Here is a 22483-nt window from a genome sequence, read left to right on the forward strand (position 1 = left end):
AACATCACAAACAACTTTTCCCCTTCCCCTATTTTATTTAATGGACGCCCAGGGCCACGGACCGGGTCTACGCAGCTGTGACACTGCCCCCCATTGAAGTCGACGGGCCCAGTACTGAGTACCCCACCGCACTGCCTGCACTGCACCGCGCACGGGCGTTCCACACACTTGATCTTCTCTCTAACCTGCACTTGCTCCTCAACAACCTGTCAAAGATGGGCTGTAGGAACACTGTAAATATAGGTTTTCAGTAGCCAATCATGTTTTGGAGCACCCCATGGGCGTTTTTTAAAACCGAATCCGTCGTAATCCGTCGAAAAACGGGCAAAAAAAAAGGACGAAACAGATGAAACGGATCCGGTTTTCTGCCGGATTAGTGTAGCGGATATGACAGAAAACCGGATCCGTTTCATCCGGTTTTACATAATTTGAGCCGGATCCGGCGCGCCGGCGACACGCCGGATTGCGCCTGACGGCAAAAACTTGATGTGTGAAAGTAGCCTAAGTGCGACAAACATGCAAAAAGAAGAGGAAATCCGTAAGGGTGTAAACACATTTTCAAACAACTGTAACCCTGCCTACACCACTGATTAGCAGCTTTCTGCTCATGCACAGTGTACACAGAAAGATTCCAATCAGTGGTGGGGCGGGAATAGACAGAGCTCATGAATGTGATTGACTACCTGACAGCAGGTTTACTAGTCCTCTGTGATAATCTCCTGTTGATAAAGCTGTGACTTTAAGAAAAATACACTAAAGGTCCCATTACATTTAGCGATGCACCAGCAATCCCGACGATACGACCCGGTCAGGATTGCTGGGGCATCGCTAAATGGTCGCTAGTGAGCTGCCAAACAGGCAGATCTCAGCAGCTACGCAGCAGCGGTCGACGGTCATCACTTACCTCTCACACGCAGCGAGGGTGACATCTTCCGCCCGTGTCCATGGAGTCGCTCGTCGGTGCCAGCAGGAAGCCGACGACGAGAAATGGACCATCCCGTTCTCGCGCAATCAGCGATATCCAGTGGGGAGCTGTGTCGGAGGTAAGTGTCACATTTAGCGAGATCGCTAGCGATATCGCTGTTGCGTCACAAAATCGATGTCGCTTTAGCGATATCGCTAGCGATCTCGCTATGTGTGAAGGGGCCTTAAGGCTACAGACAGACGGCTGTAGATTATCTCATCTGTGAGAATCAGGAAGATTATTCTAATGTCACTCTGATCAGAGTTTGAGAGAATCGGAGAACACTGTGAGAAGATGGAGAACAAAATTTCATCCAAGTGCAGTCCGATGTTTTCCTTGCATCCATAGATTGAGTGGGTTAGTGGCATCCAATTTCAAAGTGAAATCGCAGCATACTCTGATTTTTTTCACTGACAGAATCTGGCAGTGAAAAAATTGTGCATCAGCACTGTGTCATTGAACAACAATGGTCGAAGTGCTATATGCACTTGTCCAATGTATACGCTCATGTGAGCGAGCTCAAAATGTGTACAGCAGCCTCCTAATTGTCTCCCTACAGTGGCTTTCCCGTAGATAAAACAGACTATGCTGAGCGTTCCTGTGCATGGTGGAGTCGGGCAAGATAGTTGTCAGTCAAACAATAGTTCAGTTGACTGCTATATATGGCCAGCTTTAGCTTCTGTTCACATAATAGAAGCCTCCTTGCCAGACTCAAGATGTACATGTCTGTACAATCTGATAGACGTTACTTTATAAGTCAGTTGGGTCTGTCAGGTGTCACTGGCGTCAGTTACGGTTGAATCTATGATAGAGTTGTGGCTTCTTCACCGGCCGATACAGAAGAGGGCCTCTGTATCACAACAGTATATGAGCATTCTGCAGTCCAATATCTCATTGTAATGCACAACTCAACTTATTTTGGAGGTGAAAATGGCCCCCCTTACCTCTTGGGTTCCTATGTGGCTGCACATGATATGTCCGCCCCTGGTGTTCTTTTTTAAATGGAAGCCACAACGCAGACGGGAGCAAAAACTAATTTTGAAAAATTGTAAAGAAAACTGACACATATTCCCATAACATAAACTGCAATCATGATAATATGAAATAAATAAGCCATAGGCTTCAGTGTAAACTTGAATTTTGTAAAGTGGAATATTATATTGAAGGTTATAGTAACAGTCTGGAGTAACCTTCTTAAGCTTCATTATACTTCATTAGAACCTGCTTGGAGAAAGTCCAGAAGATTTTCAGCAGCGTGGTGAACATAACCTTCATAGAGGAGAGGGAGGAAAGGAAAGCCGGGTGTGATTGAGGGGAATTACCACTTCAACACAGGATTTCTCTAACTGGAGATATAAAATTCACTCACCAAATACCCAGCTTACATTTTGCCAGTGAGCTGGGGAAAGCACAAGGCCGTCAGTCTTTTTGTGTGAGACATGCCATGTTTTCCATCGTGATTCACATGTGGTTTCATTCTGCTGAATGTACAATTACATTTGATTGGACTAAATGCAGAGATGGTAGGATTACAACCCGTGAAAGAATAATGTTTAACCAAACAGAAGGATTTTTCCTGTATATTGCTATGCATGGGTGGCCAGTGCTTCCCAACCTACATGGATATAATGGAGGGCGTAATGATTTGTGCATTCTGAGGGAGCTGATCATTCAGTAGAAGACTGTGTGGACATAAAGGGCTTTTCTGGCACAGCAATCCACAATGAAAATCATTTGTAGTTTTCATACAGGAAAATGTTACCTTAGTATATGTTTCTCAAAATATCCTTATAATGAAAAACTTAGGCTGTGCTCACACATTGAAGTTTTCTGCAATTGCTGCTTGGTTATTTTTTAGTATTATTACTACCAAAAATGCAGTTACAGTGCGGAAAAAAAAGTATTTAGTCAGCCACCAATTGTGCCAGTTTCCCACTTAAAAAGATGAGAGAGGCCTGTAATTGACATCATAGGTAGACCACAACTATGAGAGTCAAACTGAGAAAACAAATCCAGAAAATCGTCTTGCCTGATTTGGCAAGATTTATTTTGCAAATTATGGTGGAAAATAAGTTTTTGGTCACCTAAAAACATGCAAAATTTCTGGCTCTCACAGGTGTGTAACTTCATCTGTAAGAGAGTACTCTTCTACTCATTACCTGTAGTAATGGTACCTGTTTGAACTTGTTATCAGTATAAAAGACACCTGTCCACAGCCTCAAACAGTCACACTCCAAATTCCACTGTGGTGAAGACCAAACAGCTGTCGAAGGACACCAGAAACAAAATTGTAGCCCTGCACCAGGCTGGGAAGGCTGAATCTGCAATAGGCAAGCAGCTTGGTGTGATGAAATCAACTGTGGGAGCAATAATAAGAAAATGGAAGACACACAAGACCATTGATAATCTCCCTCAATCTGGAGCTACAAACAAGATCTCACCCTGTGGAACCTAGTGAATGACCTGCATAGAGCTGAGATCACCGTAAAAAAGGCTACCATCAGTAACGCACTATGCCGCCAGGGACTCAGATTATGCAGTACCAGACGTGTCCCCCTGCTTAAGCCAGTACATGTCCGGGCTTAGTCTGAAGTTTGCTAGAGAGCATTTGGATTATCCAGAAGAGTATTCGGAGAATGTCATATGGTCTGTTGAAACCAAGACAGAACTGTTTGGTAGAAACAAAACTCATTGTGTTTGGAGGAGACAGAATGCTGAGTTGCATACAAAGAGCATCATAACTAGTGTGAAGCATGGGGGTGGCAACATAATGTTTTAAGGCTGTTTCTCTGCAAAGAGGCCAGGACAACTGATCCATGTACATGAAAGAATGAATGGGGCCATGTATTGAAGATGAAACGTGGATGGGTTTTTCAGCATGATAATGATCCCAAGCACACCATCAGGGCAACAAAAGAATGGATTCATACGAAGCTTATGAAGGTCCTGGAGTGGCCAAGCCAGTCTCCAGATCTCAACTCCATAGAAAACCTTTGGAGGGATTTGAAAGTCCGTGTTGCCCAACGACAGGCCGAAAACATCACTGCTCTAGAGGAGATCTGCATGGAGGAATGGGCCAACATACCAACAGTGTGTGCCAAACTTGTGAAGACTTACAGAAAACTTTTGACCTCTGTCATTGCCAACAAAGGATATATAACAAAATATTGAGATGAACTTTTGTTAATGACCAAATACTTATTTCCCACCATAATTTGCAATATAAATCTTGCCAAATCAGACAAGGTGATTTTCTGGATTTGTTTTCTCATTTTGACTCTTGGTAGTTGTGGTCTACCTATAATGTCAATTACAGGCCTCTCTCAACTTTTTAAGTGGGAGAACTTGCACAATTGGTGGCTGACAAAATATTCTTTTCCCCACTGTATGTAATGTAGATGCAAAATATAGTATATTAAGCCTTTTTTCCCTATACTTTTCTCTTTAAAAAGTAGTCATTTATTGTTATTTCATAAATCAATAGTATATGTGAAAATAAGCAACTTACTCGTATGTTTTGTCAGAGAAATGTACTTCTTTCTCTGCCAGAACTGATCATTCATTATCCAAATTCTCAATTCCCAGGTACATTCTGTCTCCAGTGAGACAGATATAGGAGAAGACAGTTGGTGCCTATAACATTTTATGGAGCAGTGTAACTACTTCTGGAGAACTTGTCTGTTATTACCTCCAGCTCCTCCGCCCCATCCCCTTTCCATAGTATTTTAACACCAACTACCATCTCCTATCTCAGCATTGAAAACATTTTCTTCACTGAATACAGATATTATCTATGAATTGATAATGAATGATCAGTGAAGGGGGAGAAAGAAGATTTCTCTGATAAGATTTATTACAATGTTTCTGATATTCATGTTTTCTATGGATTTATGCAATATAATTAAAATGATGGTTACTCCTTAATATTTACTCCTGCTATGGCAAAAACAAAAATGTATGATAAAAACTGCTTTAAATTAGCACTATGTGAATACAGTTATAATAGTAAGACTAAACTGTAGTTTATTAGCCAGTAGCATGTAAGCCAATTGAGGCCTCTTTCACACTTCTGATACTCCCATTTGTGTTATTTCTTTTCTCACTTAAATTGTCTATGGCCATGATCATATATTCTTTTTTTGCCAACAGAGACATGTCTAATTTTGAGCTGATTTGCAGCTGCAAATCACACTTTCATGTCAATGGATCTGTGAACAAAATGTACAGCACATGGATACATGTTGTCTGCTTTTCCCTGTGTAATGGGTAGGAGAGTCATGGGAGCTTCTATGTGACAGGAAAGACCCAGGTACCAAGTAGGGGCCTCATGCACAGCTGCACACAAGTATTCGCCAATAGAACATTTTTTGGCATATGACACCTGACTAGTGCACCAAGGACATGATACAGATACAGCAAAACCAATTTGGTGTATAAGGTGATCCTAGTTTACAATAGTTCTGTCTTAGACCACTCTTAGGCTATGTGCCCATGCTAGCGTTTTTAAACACTCAGGAAAAGGATCCCCTTCCCAGAAATCGAGCGTCTTTTTCCGCGCGTTTTATGACGCATTTTTGACGCGTTTTTTGACACGCGATTTCTGGGATCATTGGGGATGGCTAAAAACGCTCAGCAATGCGGGAATTAATGAGCATGCTGCGTTTTTAGCCGCTAAGCGATTCCTGAGCGGTTAAAAATGCCTTCATTGGCACAAAAAGCCAAAAACGCATGCTTATTAATTTGATGCATCTTTTAAGCATTTCTGCAGCGTCTGAGCCGGCTCAAACGCTGCGGAAACGCTTAGCAAAATGCATCGTGGGCATACAGCCTTACACTGCAGTATTTGGTCAGTATTTTGTATTAGTAATCCAAAACTAATGGTGGATCTAAATCACTGAAGAGATGGAAATATTTCCATTTTACCTTTTTCTGTGGTAAAAATACTGAGCAATTAAAATCTACCATGTCAAAATGTTCCTCACCTCTGCAAAATGATGCTGTATGTTTCTGTTAGGGTGCTTTCATGTTGCATTCAAGCTTCTGCCTGATGGCCCCATCACGACTTATGTATGAACCCCTCAAAAACCGAGATTCGGACGTATGCGCCAAAGGGCCATAGACTATAGTGGTGCAGGCAGAGCAAGCCACTATATGCATCATTTTCCGATGTATATGCCTACTGGAGGCAGACAAACAGACGCATTCTGCTACATCTCAAAAATATCTCTAGAATTCAACCTTTTCTTGCTTTCAACTCTGCAAAAACTCTTACTGTTTCTCTTATTAATTCTCATCTGGACTATTGTAACTCTCTACTAATCGGCCTCCCTCTTACTAAACTCTCCCCTCTCCAATCTGTCCTGAATGCTGCAGCCAGGATCATATTCCTCACCAACCGTTACACCGATGCCTCTACCTTGTGCCAGTCATTGCACTGGTTACCCGTCCACTCCAGAGTTCAATATAAACTTATCACTCTCACCCACAAAGCGCTCCATGGTTCTGCACCACTTTACATCTCCTCCCTCGTCTCAGTCTACCACCCTACCTGTGTCCTCCATTCTGCTAATGACCTAAGTTTAACATCCTCAATAATCAGAACCTCCCACAGACGTCTCCAAGACTTCTTGCTTCTTTGAAATGCAGTATCCAGGATAATTAGATTATTTCCCAATACCCACAGTTTTAAGCGTGCCCTAAAAATGCATTTCTTGAGACTGGCCTACAGTCTCAACACATTTATTTAACTGTCCCTGTGTTGCCCATTCAACATTTTCTTCATAGCCAGGACTCTTGTCTCATGTTCTCATGCGCTTTATGCATTTAATTGCTGTCTGTGTCTGTAACTTTACACATACTGGCTGATAACTGGTTCATGCAGCATTACATGAACATCCAATTTATTACATTATGGCTGGGCCGTACAATGAAAGCAATTGTTACTATCCACTTTTTATGTCTCCCCCATTTTCTCATAGATTGTAAGGTTGCGAGCAGCGCCCTCATTCCTCTTAGTATCTGTTGTTTATGTGAATATTGTTATACTGTAATGTCTTTATTGTCTGTACAAGTCCCCTCTATAATGTAAAGTGCTGCGGAATATGTTGGTGCTATAGAAATAAAATTATTATTATTATTTTTATCTTGGTGTCCACCTCCAGTAGGCGTACACACTGGAAAATGATGCACAACAGAGTGCACATTCGCTCTGTTGGCATCATTATAGTCTATGACCCCATCGGCGCAAATGTCCGAAACCCGTTTTGAGGGGGGCTTGGATGTAAGCCCTGACAGGGCCACCAAACGAATGCCTTATTGCAATGTGAAAGCGCCCTTAGCGTTTAGATGGCAGCCACAGCAGATTTGCACCTTCCAATTTTTTTTCCCTTTGCTTGGACATGCTGACTAAGGCCGTGTTCCCACAAGCGCATTTCACAGTCCATATGTGGACCGCAATGCCGGGACGGACTGTGGGTTTCTTTGATTCAAACTTGCATTACATTTGAATGCTCCATTAGGAGAGTATCCCTATGTGTCTATGAGGCTGTAAGTTTGGGTCAGGAGACCTGTGGTCTATCTGGATATTGCGGTCCATATGCGGACATTCAAATACACTCATGTAATGCTGGATTAACTTTACTTCTTTAGCAAGAAAATGAGGATGTCTGTGTAGCACTACAGAGCAAAACACTGAAATTTGGGGACTTTTATGGTGTAAATACTTTTAAAGATATAAAAAATACAAACTGAAAACCACAAAGGAAATATATATAAAACAATCATGTTGTGAATAAAATCTAGAAAGAAGAATGAGATTCAGCGGACCCAAGCGTTTGCTTAGTAGGAGTTGAATCAGACTACTACTAAAGTGCCTCAGGAGAAGCCCCATAGCATAATAACTAGAATAGTTCATGGGTCGCCCCTTCCCAGGGCTGTGGGGTACTCGGTACCTGGCCGGTGTCGGGGGGATGTGTCGCAGCAGCTGCGACCCGGTCCGTGGCCCTGGGCGCCCAAAGCAATGGTGGTTTGTGATATAGTTTATGTGATAGTTCGTGACGCCACCTGTGGTGTTTGGAAAGCAAGATGTTAAGCCAACGCTGCGTGCAGATCCTCTGGGGCTGATGGTGTAGTTGCAATAGATGAGGATAGGCGCAGGTGGTGTGAGGAATGCTGGTACCCAGATGCAGCGGTGCTGGCGGTGTTGGCACACAAATGAATGGAAGACACCAGGGCTTGCAGTTACAAAGTTTTACTCACAGTTCGTGGTACACTGTGTCCTCCGGGGCAGAGACTCAATCAACCTCCCGGGCAAGTCAGGATTCTCCTCTCCAACACTCCGCCAACATGTACCTTTCCTGAGCGACTCCTCTATTGCGCCTTTTAGTGTGAAGAGCTCCAGTAGTGTGGTACTCTGAAGTTCCTCCTGTCAGATGTTCCTAACAACTCTACTTGTATGACAGACAGCTGTAGCCTCTCTCAGGGACTCCCTTCTCCACAGTCCTGGCTCTCTATTCAGTTGCTGTTGTGCCCCAAGTCTTAGATGGGGGTAGTGCATTTACAGCCAACCACTCCACCGGTGTCTGCTGCAGAACCATCAGTGTCCATACAACCTCGGGGACCGGGCCCCAGCCTTGCGCTGAGAACCTATAGGCAGGGTTCATCTTCCAACCCACAACTCCTCTCTGTTCTCCTACTCCTTCGTTCCGCGCTGTTTCTTCTCTCTCTTATGGAAGCTTAGGTTGCAGTTCTACGTCTTTCTCCTTCTGTTACTTTCCCGTGCCAGCTGGCTCAGGTCACTGAGGCAGCTGCAGCACTCCTTCCTCCATCCCTTCTTCCAGGGATCCCCACTCCTCCCGAGTGGCTTCCTTCCCTGCTGACCCTCTGTCAGACTGACCTCCAGACTGAACTGAAATCCTAAACTTTTCCAACCTTTTATATGTCTTAACTCCACCCATGTCCCAGCACATCTCGTGTTATGAGGCATTGACCCACGAAAGGTGTTCTGCTACCCTCTAAGCATGAAGCTGCAATCTGATCCTGCTTAAGTTTTCTTAATGCTGGTCCCCTCCTGGGGTTCTGGAAGCTGAACTGGGATTGTTCTCATCCTGAATCTGGTTTCTTGCTAACCGCATGTACTCTGCTTCCCACAGGGAGAGATAGGGACTGGTCAGGGTAATTGAAAGGGCCATAGAAATGTCTACTGCCTGCGGGGATGGCATATCCGCTACCACCGATGGCGCTTCTGCAGCTGTTGGGGACTCAGCCACTGTTGCCGCTGATTCCTCGGAATCCGATTCTTCAGTGTCCATCGGGACCTCAGCTAACGGCATTGCAGTCGGGGGTTGTCGGCAGAGGTCAATCGGGCCATTCCTATCCGTAGGTTCCACTCCCAAAGCTAGGGTCAAGCCCGGGGAAGGATTCGTACCTGGCGTTTCCAGCCGCGGTTCTGGCTCCGGTACCGGGTGGTAGATAGCAGCAGCCGCAACTCCCGGGGTGACTGGTGGGATGGACCGCAGTTGGATCCGTGCTGGGGCCAGGGCGGTCTCAGCCGGGGTCGTCGATGGAGGTCGGTGCAGCCGTGCCCAGTCCAGGCGGGGGCGCAGTCCCGGCCCTCCGTTCTGCTCCAGAGCCTTCATGTATCTTCTCCGAACGAGACTCATCCAATGGCAGTACTGGGTGTGAGGTGGTGGCGGCCGCTGCTGAGGATGTATCAGCGGTCGCAGCCTCTGCGTGGGCGACCTAGGGGCGAGTATCCTCTCCTCCCCCTGCTCTTCTGACTTCTCGTCTTCTTTCATCATGGTGTTCTGGCGTTCTTCCTCCTGCCTTGGCCCCTTTCCCGCCACTGGCTTCTTCTGCCCCTCCTTCCGGGGGCGGCGTCTTCTTCCAGCGCCTCCATACCAAGCCAGTATGCGAACCCCTCGGGGGGTGGGCCATGTCGCTGTCACATAGTAATTCAGGCAGGGAAGGCCCAATACTCTTCACGGTCTTTTCCTAGGACCTCACATCTCTTCATGCCCTTCTTCTCCGCGCCAGCGGCCATTTCTAATGTCCATTTTACAGTCTATCAAATCAGGTCTTCTGCACATTTTCAAAAGTATAAAGTCTCACAAATTTCAGGAGCACAGAACCCAATGGCATAGGGTCTCGTCATCCTGCTCGTGACGCCAAGTTGGGTCGCCCCGTCCCAGGGCTGTGGGGTACTCGGTACTGGGCCGGTGTCGGGGGATGTGTCGTGGCAGCTGCGACCCGGTCCGTGGCCCTGGGCGCCCAAATCAATGGTGGTTTGTGATATAGTTTATGTGATAGTTCGTGACGCCACCTGTGGTGTTTGGCAAGCAAGATGTTACGCCAACGCTGCATGCAGATCCTCTGGGGCTGATGGTGTTTTGCAGCATAGATGGTGTAGCTCCCCACAAGTGAAGCTGTAACCCCAGGGCAGTGTAGTTGCAATAGATGAGGATAGGCGCAGGTGGTGTGAGGAATGCTGGTACCCAGATGCAGCGGTGCTGGCAGTGTTGGAGCACAAATGAATGGAAGACACCAGGGCTTGCAGTTCCAAAGTTTTACTCACAGTTCGTGGTACACACTGGTGCCTGCCTCTGTGCCATGTCCTCCGGGTCAGAGGCTCAATCAACCTCCCGGGCAAGTCAGGATTCTTCTCTCCAACACTCCGCCAACATGTACCTTTCCTGAACGACTCCTCTATTGCGCCTTAAGGTGTGAAGAGCTCCAGTACCGTGGTAATCTGAAGTTCCTCCTGTCAGATGTTCCTAACAACTCTACTTGTATGACAGACAGCTGTAGCCTCTCTCGGGGACTTCCTTCACCGGAGTCCTGGCTCTCTATTCAGTTGCTGTTGTGCCCCAAGTCTTAGATGGGGGTAGTGCATTTACAACCAACTACTCCACCGGTGTCTGCTGCAGAACTATAAGTGTCCATACAACCTCGGGGACCGGGCCCCGGCCTTGCACTGAGAACCTATAGGCAGGGTTCCTCTTCCAACCCACAACTCCTCTCTGTTCTCCTACTTCTTCATTCCACGCCGTTCCTTATCTCTCTTATGGAAGCTTAGGTTGCAGTTCTACGTCTTTCTCCTTCTGTTCCTTTCCCGTGCCAGCTGGCTCAGGTCACTGAGGCAGCTGCAGCACTCCTTCCTCCATCCCTACTTCCAGGGATCCCCATTCCTCCCGAGTGGCTTCCTTCCCTGCTGACCCTCTGTCAGACTGACCTCCAGACTGAACTGAAATCCTATACTTTCCCAACCTTTTATATGTCTTAACTCCACCCACCTCCCAGTACATCTCGTGTTACGAAGCAAGGACCCACGAAAGGTGCTCTGCTACCCTCTAAGCATGAAGCCGCAATCTGGTCCTGCTGAACTATCCTGTGTGTGGGGTGCAGGTGTTGGAGTATGGAAAGGAGTTCCCAACTTACCTAGTTGGTGGGGCACTACACCTTAGGAGAAGGTGCGGTACCTCTGTGGCGACTGAGCCTCAGGGGCGCCACTGTTCACATCTCCACATAAGAAACCGGCGGCAACAGCTGTTCATGGTCCACCTGCTTCTCATTCTCTTTAGTAGACTTCACTTTCATCTGTCATCTTTACCAGTTGTCATTGATATGGAGGGATGTAGAACCTGTGCAGGTGTAAGGGGATCGACGATGCAGCGGGTACCTGTGTGCTGGGTCCAGAACTAGAGAGGCTGCATCCACTGTTCCCGGGGGAAAGCCTGAGTGAGGCGGACCTTCCCTAGATGCCTGGGGGAAGCTCTAAAGAGGAGGGGAGAGTGGAAGAGGAAAAAGAGAAAGCACGCAAAGGAGGTCAGTTTGGTGTCAGGTCAGAGAAGTGCGCAGGCAGGTGAGCGATGTGCTCTGTTTCCCATCCTGACACAGAGTACCGGCGCGGCAACAGGCTGGGCTTCAGGCGATCAGAGGGGCAGGGACTGCTGTGCTGGGGGAAGCTGTGTGCCCAGCAGTAGTCCAGAGAGAGAGAACCATGTAGAGCAGAGCCATGCAGAGCATAGCTGTGCAGAGCAGAGCCATGTAGAGTCATGCACACAGAGCAGAGCTGAGCTGGATGTTGAAGCAGCCACAGAGAGTAGTGCTCTGGCCAGGAGCACCAGTGCCAAGCAGATTATCTTCGCCCGCCACCAACAGCGGGGACCAGGGAGTTTCAACGGGAACATGCAGCACGCAGGAGGTCAGAGTCAGTGCTCCCACTGCAGGGTATCTTGAGAAAGCAGGCCTAAGTCTTAGATGCCATAGTGCCATTGCCAGAGACTGTCGTCAGAGTCTTGTACCGACCCCGCCGACACCACTGACCGTTAGTCACAGGGTCTGTGGATGGGGCATAGTAACACGCCCATACCAACCAGAAAGGTGGGTCACTCGTTTTGAACTTTGCCCTGATGAGTCCGTATAAAACCACCACATAGAGAAAACCCCTGTACGGGACAGAGACATTGTCTTCACCACTTCTATGCTTTCCAGGACCCAGGAGGCCATCTTCTCCAGGGCTAAATCAGAACCCCTCAGTGCCACAGCCTTGGCACTACCATTTACCCCCAGGAGATTTGCTGCTGATTTCGCCAGATTGATAAGTCTACTATCCCTGAATGTATTGTTTTAATTACCAGTTTTGTTTCTGCGTTCAATTCCACAACTTGCAGATAGGAAACACAAAAGCGCAATAGGGTCTTATCTCACGTTACATAGGGTACACCCACCAAGAGAACTACTAACGTGGTGAGGACAATAAAAAGACACGTAATAATGGCAGCTGCTGCAGATCCACAGGTCATTGCAGGACCTGGTAGAAGTATACACTTAGTAGGAGGAGAGGATCATCACCGCGCTGCCGCAAGAAGATGATCCTCTCCTCCTACTAAGTGTACAATTCCATAACTTGTTGTATTAAGGAAACTTCCTCGCTATTTCTCCCTGCGTGAAGTATCTGTTGTAGAATTAAACCCCCTGTTAACTCTTGCTCTGCCTATGACCCGTTGCTGCATCCCGCGTTCCTACACAGGTTCAATCCATGAATTAGTAGAGGGTGATAGACCTGAGTTGCTGATATTTGGAACCTCAGAAAATATTTCTTGCAGATTGCAGGCGATTGTACAGCTGCTCATCCATACAAAGAGCCCTTTTGTGCTTACTCTAACTGTAATAATCAAAAATATACCCAAGTTCTCATGAAACATTTCCATGGTAAGAGCTGGAAACAATTGTAAAACACAAAACTTGAAGAACATATTTCATACCCTTGATGAAGTGCCATTAGAAGGAAAAGTTTGGGTGTTTTCACCATTATTTGCCATTGCTTTTTTATGAATCTATTTTTCAGCTTTCTTTCCTTTTTTCTTCATTCCGTTGATCGAAGATTGGCAACCAAAGATTCCAAAGTTAAGCGAAGCCTTAAACATATATGACACCAGGGATCTGTAATGACTGCAGGAAAATCACAACATTCAGGGCGTCATTTATCAGAGCAGCAGAGCTTATAAAACTCCACTCACGCACACGGCTCTAAGTCATTTCAGGCCTTTGCGGGTGAGATTGAACTGGGTGTAGCACGAACTTTCTATCTGAATGTGCATCCCGGGGCACATCTATCACTCCGCTGGAATACATATACATTTAAGAGTTCTATAAATGTTTTCATTTCACTAGCTATAAACCAGCAATGAATCCTAAAACCACCAACTTTTGGCAATGCCACTCTTTAATGACTAATTTAGCGTTCTGCTGCGATAAATGAAAACACGTTGGAATCCTAACCGTAATATAATCCATACGTTGAACTGTCAGCATATGCTTTGAGTTCACAAATATAAGGGATTAAATATACAGACATGTATGTCTCTTTTCCTACAGCACATTAGAAACGTATGCTATATTTATTGCAATCAAACAATGGCTGATTCCTCTACGTTGCCTTTTTATGAGACTAACAAAAACAATGTTTTTATGTATGTGGGAAAAGTGAAGCATTTCATGCAATTTGTTAAATTGGGGGATATTGAATGGAGAACATATGGGCAAACACAGATGGAAAATTGTGACACACCATCGAGGTCATAGAGAGGAATTTCTCCAGGAGAAAAACATCACTCGGGGAAAGCATTGATCGAATAGTCTACAGTGCAACAGCTTTAAGTAGTCCCATTTCTGAGCACAGGTGGATGTCAGATAAATACTGGGTCCCTTATTGGTCCACACATGCTGATAATGAGATATAATGGGGAATGTGGTAATTTGTTCTCCTAGGACTTAAGACAACTTGTCAAAAGAAGTCTTGATATCTTACTGTTGCAAACTCTGAAGGTTTCCTGATTTAGTGCAAGTTTGCTGCTTAATGTCCTTCATACACCCTCTATCTCAGCATTTGATACCTTACATCAGAAACCTAACATACTGCATTTGTGTATTATTATATGTACTATTGACTAGAGGAGGTGTGCATGAGTAATGAATATACATGTCACCGGATATAATAAATTTTATGCACAATACACGCTGAAAACAGTAAAAAGTGAGTTATTTTCTTAATTTATGGCCAAGTAACTATGTATAAGTATTAAAGGGAACATGTCACCAGTAAAAAACGCTATTAACCTGCAGATATGGGGTTAATCTGCAGGTTAATAGCATTATTAACCTGGCCAGCGCCCGCACTTTCCCGAACACTGTGGGAAGAAAATGAACTTTATTTCCCCCGTCAGCAACCCGGTTTCAGTCATGGATGTGGCTCCGCTGGTTCATTCACCACTATGAGCATACAGATGGACGGCTGTAATTGTGCCCCCACCCCTGACTGGCAGCCAGCCCTAATGCAGAGCCATTCTCAGTCAGGGCCAGGGGCACGATTACTGAACCCACGCTGCCCCCAAAACTGACTGTTCAGGAACACTGCCAGGAGGAATAAAGGTCATTTTCTCCCTGCAGCATTCGGATAAGTGCGAGCATCAAGCAGGTTAGTAACCCTAAAAACTAATAGCATTTTTCTCATGACAGGTTCCCTTCAAAGACCACTTTAATATATAGTATAGTAGTTACAAATATTATACACGGCATAGCATAATTCTTATTGAAGTAATGGGACTTGCTTTCATGAGTAATGTTCTTCAAAGGGCTGTACTACATCATATGGTGCCTTGTAATGGTGCAGCTACACACCAGTAGATCAGTTCCCTCTGTCTATAGAATGGGTCCAACCTTCTCATCCAGCAGAACATAGACCTTTACTGTCCCACCTGGAGGAAAGTAGAATCATTCATTTAGGCAAGACTGATTTATTTGAAAGGATTCAGATTTAATATCAGACACTAAAATACCATTAGGATCGGTTGTACCATCAGATTCCCTATAGTTTTGTATAAAAGCCAGAAGAAGGAGCACATTTTGTTTTCCAGCTATGTGTGAATGCACCTTAAACAGAAGATATATATCTTTCCTGCACCTTAAATAGGAACTATCACCAGGACTAAAGTGACCAGTTTTTGATCTTATCTTATTCCTGCTGCTTCTCTATAGGTACTGTCACACTTAGCGATGCACCAGCGATTCCGACAACGATATGACCCGGTGAAGGTCGCTGGTGCATCGCTAAATGGTTGCTAGTGAGCAGCCAAATAGGCAGATCTCACCAGCGACATAGCAGCGATCGGCGGTCGCTACTTACCTGTCAGACGAGGCGATGAAGACGTCCTCCCGCCCGCGTCCACGCATCGCTCGTCGCCACAACAGGAAGCCCAGCAGGAAGCTGACGACGAGAAACGGCCCAGAACGTTCTCGCGCGATCAGCGATAACCAGCGGGAGAGCCGGTCGGAGGTAAGTATCACACATAACGATATCGCTAGCAATATCGCTGCTGCGTCACAAATCCAGTGACGTTATAGCGATATTGCTAGCGATATCGCTTAGTGTGACGGGCCTTTACGTATGCTGTTTTTTGTCGCTTTTTAATCTGCTATACTATTCCAGAGATTCGGGCCTTTTTGTTTTTTTATGGTCCCTACAAGGAGGCGATGCTCACAGAGTTCTCTGGGGACATGTGTGTAGGTGTAAGGTATCAAGCAGGAGCGTGGGATGCAGTGACGGTACGCAGGCAGCAGAACAAGGGTTAAGAGGTTTATTTACAGGGAAATACTCCACCCAGGGAAGTAAAAAGTTAAACAGCATAAATGGAAGAGGATGTCGGGAGATAAAGGGTTAGACAGAGGAAACCAACGATGCATTAAGGCAAAGGATATAACAACGGTTTAGACAACGGCAGTCGTTAGCACAGTTGTAAAGCAGTCCTTAACCCCTTTACCCCCAAGGGTGGTTTGCACGTTAATGAGCAGGTCAATTTTTCAATTCTGACCACTGTCACTTTATGAGGAAATAACTCTGGAACGCTTCCATGGATCCCGGTGATTCTGACACTGTTTTCTTGTGACATATTGTACTTCATGTTAGTGGTAAAATTTCATTCATATAACTTGCGTTTAGTTGTGAAAAAAACGGAAATTTGGCGAAAATTTCATAATTTTCCAACTTTGAATTTTTATGCCCTTAAATCACAGAGATATGGCACACTCAAGTTAATAAGTAACATTTCCCACATGTTTACTTTACATCAGCACAATTTTGGAACCAAAATTTTTTTAAAAGTTGACCAGCGATTTCTCATTTTTACACAATTTTCTTTTAGGGACCACATCACATTTGAAGTCACTTTGAGGGGTCTATATGATAGAAAATGCCCAAACGTGACACCATTTTAAAAACTGCACCCCTCAAGGTGCTTAAAACCACATTCAAGAAGTTTATTAACCCTTCCGGTTAACACTAAAAATTACTTCAGGTCCAATTTTTTTTATTTTACTAAGGGTAACATGAGAAATTGGACTACAAAAGTTATTGTGCAATTTGTCCTGAGTACGCTGATACTCCATATAGGTGGATAAACCACTGTTTGGGCGCACGGCAGAGCTCAGAAGGGAAGAAGCGCTGATTGACTTTTTCAATGCAAAATTGGCTGGAATTCAGGTCGGTCACCATGTCACGTTTGGAGAGGCCCTGATGTGCCTAAACAGTGGAAACCCCCCACAAGTGACCCCATTTTGGAAACTAGACCCCCCAAGGAACTTATCTAGATATGTGGTGAGAACTTTGAACTCACAAGGGCTTCACAGAAGTTTATAACGTACAGCGGTACAATTAAAAAATCATATTTTTTCCACAAAAATGATCTTTTCACCCCCAATTTTTATTTTTCCTAGGGTAACAGGACCCTAAAAGTTATTGTGCAATTTGTCCTGAGTACGCTGATACCCCATATGTGGGTGTAAATGACTATTTGGGCGCATGGCAGAGCTCGGAAGGGAAGCAGCGCCATTTGACGTTTTTGGCTGGAATTGAGATCGGACACCATGTCACGATTGGAAAACCCCTGATGTACCAAAACAGTGGAAACCCCCCACAAATGACACCATTTTGGAAACTAGACCCCCCAAGGAACTTACCTAGATTTGTCATGAGAACTTTGAACCCCAAGGGCTTCACAGAAGTTTATAACGTACAGCCGTATAATTAAAAAATCATATTTTTTCCACAAAAATGATCTTTTCACCCCCAATTTTTATTTTCCCAAGGGAAACAGGACCACAAAAGTTATTGAGAAATTTGTCATGAGTACGCTGATACCTAATATGTGGGGGTAAATGACTGTTTGGCAGAGTACGGAAAGGAAGCAGCGCCATTTGACTTTTTTGGCTGGAATTGAGATCGGACACCATGTCGTGTTTGGAAAGCCCCTGATGTGCCTAAACAGTGGAAACCCCGCACAAATGACACCTTTTTGGAAACTAGACCCCCCAAGGAACTTATCTAGATGTGTGGTGAGAACTTTGAACCCCCAAGGGCTTCACGGAAGTTTATATTGTACAGCCGTAAAATTAAAAAATCATATTTTTTACACAAAAATGATCTTTTCACCCCCACCTTTATGTTACCAAGGGTAACAGGACCCCAAAAGTTATTGTGCAATTTGTCCTGAGTACGCTGATACCCCATATGCGGGGGTAAACCACTGTTTGGGTGCATGGCAGAGCTCGGAAGGGAATGAGCGCCGTTTGACTTTTTCAACGCAGAATTGGCTTGACGCCATATCGCATTTGGCAAGCCTCTGATGTGTCCGAACAGTGGAAACCCCCAACAAGTGACACCATTTTGGAAACTAGACCCCCCAAGGAACTTATCTAGATATGTGGTGAGAACTTTGAACCCCCAAGGGCTTCACAGAAGTTTATAACGTACAGCCATACAATTAAAAAATCATATTTTTTCCACAAAAATGATCTTTTCACCCCCAACTTTTATGTTACTAAGGGTAACAGGACCCTAAAAGCTATTGTGCAACTTGTCCTGAGTATGCTGATACCCTATATGTGGGGTTAAATTACTATTTGGGCGCATGGCAGAGCTCGGAAGGGAAGCAGTGCCATTTGACTTGTTTGGCTGGAATTGAGATCAGATGCCATGCCGCGTTTGGAAAGCCCCTGATGTGCCTAAACAGTGGAAATACTCCACAAATGACACCATTTTGAAAACTAGACCCCCCAAGGAACTTATCTAGATGTGTGGTGAGCACTTTGAACCCACAAGGGCTTCACAGAAGTTTATAACGCCCGGGCGTGAAAATAAAAAATCATATTTTTTCCACAAACATGATCATTTAGTCCCCAATTTTTTTGTTTTCCCAAGGGTAAAAGGAGAAATTGGACCCCAAAAGTTGTTGTCCAATTTGTCCTGAGTACGCTAATATCCCATATGTGGGAGAAAACTACTGTATGGGCACACGTCGGGGCTCGGAAGGGAAGTAGTGACGTTTTGGAATACAGACTTTGATGCAATGGTCTGCGGGTGTCATGTTGCCTTTGGAGAGCCCCTGATGTGCCTAAATTGTGGAAACCCCCCACAAGTGACCCTGTTTTGAAAACTAGACCCCCCCAAAGAACTAATATAGATGTGTGGTGAGCACTTTGAGCTCCCAAGTGCTTCACAGACGTTTATAACGTAGAGCCATAAAAATAAAAAAAATCATGTTTTTTTCCTCAAAAATGATCTTTTTGCCCCCAATTTCTTATTTTTCCTGGGGTAACAGGAGAAATTGGATCCCAAAAGTTGTTGTGCAATTTGTCCGGAGCAGGCTGATACCCCATATGTGGGAGTAAACCACTGTTTGAGCGCATGGCAGAGCTTGGAAGGGAAGGAGCACATTTTGACTTTTTCAACGCAGAATTGGCTGGAGTTGAGATCAGACGCCATGTTGCGTTTGGAGAGCCCCTGATGGGTCTAAACAGTGGAAGCCCCACAATTCTAACTCCAACCCTAACCACAACACACCCCTATTCCTAATCTCGGCCCTAACCCTAGCCCTAACCCTAATGGGAAAATGAAAATAAATATATTTTTTTAATTTTATTATTTTTCCCTAACTAAGTAGGTGATAAAGGGGGGGTTGATTTACTATTTATAGCGGGTTTTTATGTTTGGCAGCTGTCATACACTAATTGTGCAGAATTGTGTACACTTTATTGTAAAAATAGTTTTTGTATCACCACATTTTGAGAGCTATAAATTTTCCATATTTTGACCCACCGAGTCATGTGAGGTCTTATTTTTTGCAGGACGCGTTGATGTTTTTATTGGTACCATTTTCGGGCACAGGACATTTTTTGATCAGTTTTTATTCCGATTTTTGGGACGCAGAATGAACAAAAAATCAAAATTTCATGAATTTCTTTTGTGGGGTGCGTTAACACTGTTCCGCGTGTGGTAAAAATGATAAAGCGGATTTTTTGGGTCAGTATGATTACAGCGATACCTCATTTATGTCTTTTTTAGGTTTTGGCACTTTTATGCAATAAAAACAGTTCTATAAAAAAAACAATTATTTTTGCATCGCTTTATTCTGCGAGCTATAACTTTTTTATTTTTTTGCTGATGATGCTGTGTGGTGGCTCGTTTTTTGTGGGACAAGATGATGTTTTCAGTGGTACCATGTTTATTTATATACTTTTTTTGATTGCGTGTTATTGCACTTTTTGTTCAGCAGTATTAAGATAAAGCATTGTCTTTTGCTTTGTTTTTTATTTTTTAAGGGGTTCACTAAAGGGGTTAACTAGTGGGACAGTTTTATAGGGCAGGTCGTTACGGACTCGGCGATGCTAAATATGTGTACTTTTATTGTTTTGCTTTTTTTATTTCAAAAAAATGAATTTATTAGGGAATATTTTTTTTAAATTTATTTAGGAATTTTTCATAAATTATTTTTACATGTATTTTTTTTTCTGTTTTATTATTTTCTCCCAGTGTGGGATATCACTGTGAAGTGTCAGATCGCTGATCTGACACTTTGCAGTGCAGTGTCAGATCAGCGATCTGACACAGGCACTGCAGCAGGATTTCTTGGTGCCTGCTCTCTGTAGGCATTGAGGAAGCCGTCTCCCTGCAGGCCCCTGAAGGCCCCCGCGGCCATCTTCGATCTGGGGGCCTGCAGGGTCGGAGACTCTCAGATCGACGCAGCACATCGCGCTGCTCTGGGCTTCTCAGGGAAGCGCGCAGGGAGCCCCCTCCCTACGCAATTCTTCCCTAATCCCCCGATACACTGCAATCATGTTTGATCGCAGTGTGCCAGGGGTTAACGTGCCAGGGTAGTTCGTGACCACCCCTGACACATAGTGCCGGGTGTCAGCTGTGATAATCAGCTGATACCCGGCCTTGATCAGCAGCGCTTCCCCTGGGGGTGCCGCTGATTGCTTAAATGTACCATCTCGTCCCCGGTCATGTGGGTCCGGGTACCGTGGACGGGATTGTCAGAAACACCGCACTGAACTTGCTCACTGAGCCAGTGTGCATGCCCTCAGTAAAGCGAACTGTGCTCAAAGATACCTGTGGAGTGGGCAGCAGCCGAGTAGATGCGCACTCCAGAACAGCAGGCCCTGAAGCACGTGACTGCTAGGGGCATGGCCTAAACTCCAGAGAGCTAGGAGCTGCAAGAGAACTCCTAGCAGGGTAACTGCGACACAAAGTTACTAAGGGGCATAGACAGGGAGGATAGCTAGGACAGAGCCAATGAGTCATACACAGAGATAGCTGCAAGGTACAAGAGGGGCAAACAGAGAGTAGTAAGATCACAGGCAATGAGCCATACACAGAGAGGGTAGCGCAGTACAGAATCAACAGGCAAACTCACAACGGGAAACAGAACCGGGTCACAACCATATAAACAAGCTATAGCAATGAACAGGCACAGGCACACAGAGGTCAGCACACTCAGCCAAAGTATAAAAGTATAAGTATAACTGGCAGGGATTGGAGCTTCCCAGGGGTTTAAGAAGCTCTCCCAGAACCAAAAAGAGGCCACAATCATTAACCCCAGGTGTGCAGGTCAAAATCTGCACTGAGTTCCAGACATTAACCCCTGATGTGCAGCTCAAAAACCTGCACTGGGATCATGACAGTACCCCCCTCTCAACGGGGGGGGCCTCTGGACCCCCAGGCTTCCCCGGGTACTTGGCATGGAAAGCCCGAACCAGGCGATCTGCATGTACAGAGCGAGCAGGGACCCATGAGCACTCCTCTGGTCCATGTCCCTTCCAGTGGACCAGGTACTGCAAAGAGCTGCGTACCCGCCGAGAGTCCACAATATGACCGATCTCATACTCCAATTGACCCTCCACCAGCACTGGAGGAACAACACACTCGGAGTCCTCTTTGACAGACCCTACGGATTTCAATAGAGACTTATGGAACACATTGGATATTTTTAAGGAGGCGGGGAGACGCAACCTATATGCCACTGGGTTGACTATCTCCATAATCTCGTACGGACCAATGAACTTTGGTCCCAACTTAGCTGATGGTACCTTTAAGTTGATGTTACATGTGGGAAGCCAAACCTTCTCTCCCACCTGAAACATGTCTCCCGAGGCTCTCTTTTTGTCAGCAAAATATTTGTACCTCCCCTGGACCCGAGAGATATTACGCTGGACTTCAGCCCAGAGGTTTTTTTAACCGCTGAACGGACCCCTCTACCCCTGGACAACCGGAATAAACCCATGCAAACTCCCCAAAATGTGGATTAAACCCATAATTAATCAGGAATGGGGACATGTTGGTGGACTGACTCACCCGGTTGTTAAAAGCAAATTCCACCAACGGTAACGCATCACACCAATCCTCCTGTCTGGCGGAGGTCAGACACCTGAGAATTTGTTCCAGGGATAGATTGGTGCGTTCTGTCTGACCATTACTCTCCGGGTGATATGCCGACGAGAAGGAGAGTGAGATGCCCAATTTCATACAGAATGCCCTCTAAAATTTGGCCACAAACTGCACACCTCTGTCAGGCACAACATTCAGGGGTACCCCATGCAATCGGACCACATGCTGCACAAGCAACCTTGACAAGGTTTCTGCTGAGGGTAATGCTGCCAAGGGAATAAAATGGGCCTATCCACCACCAC

Source organism: Dendrobates tinctorius, unplaced genomic scaffold, assembly GCF_039654945.1.
Source record: "Dendrobates tinctorius isolate UK_male_01 unplaced genomic scaffold, ASM3965494v1 ptg000125l, whole genome shotgun sequence".
In the NCBI taxonomy this organism is placed as follows: domain Eukaryota; kingdom Metazoa; phylum Chordata; class Amphibia; order Anura; family Dendrobatidae; genus Dendrobates; species Dendrobates tinctorius.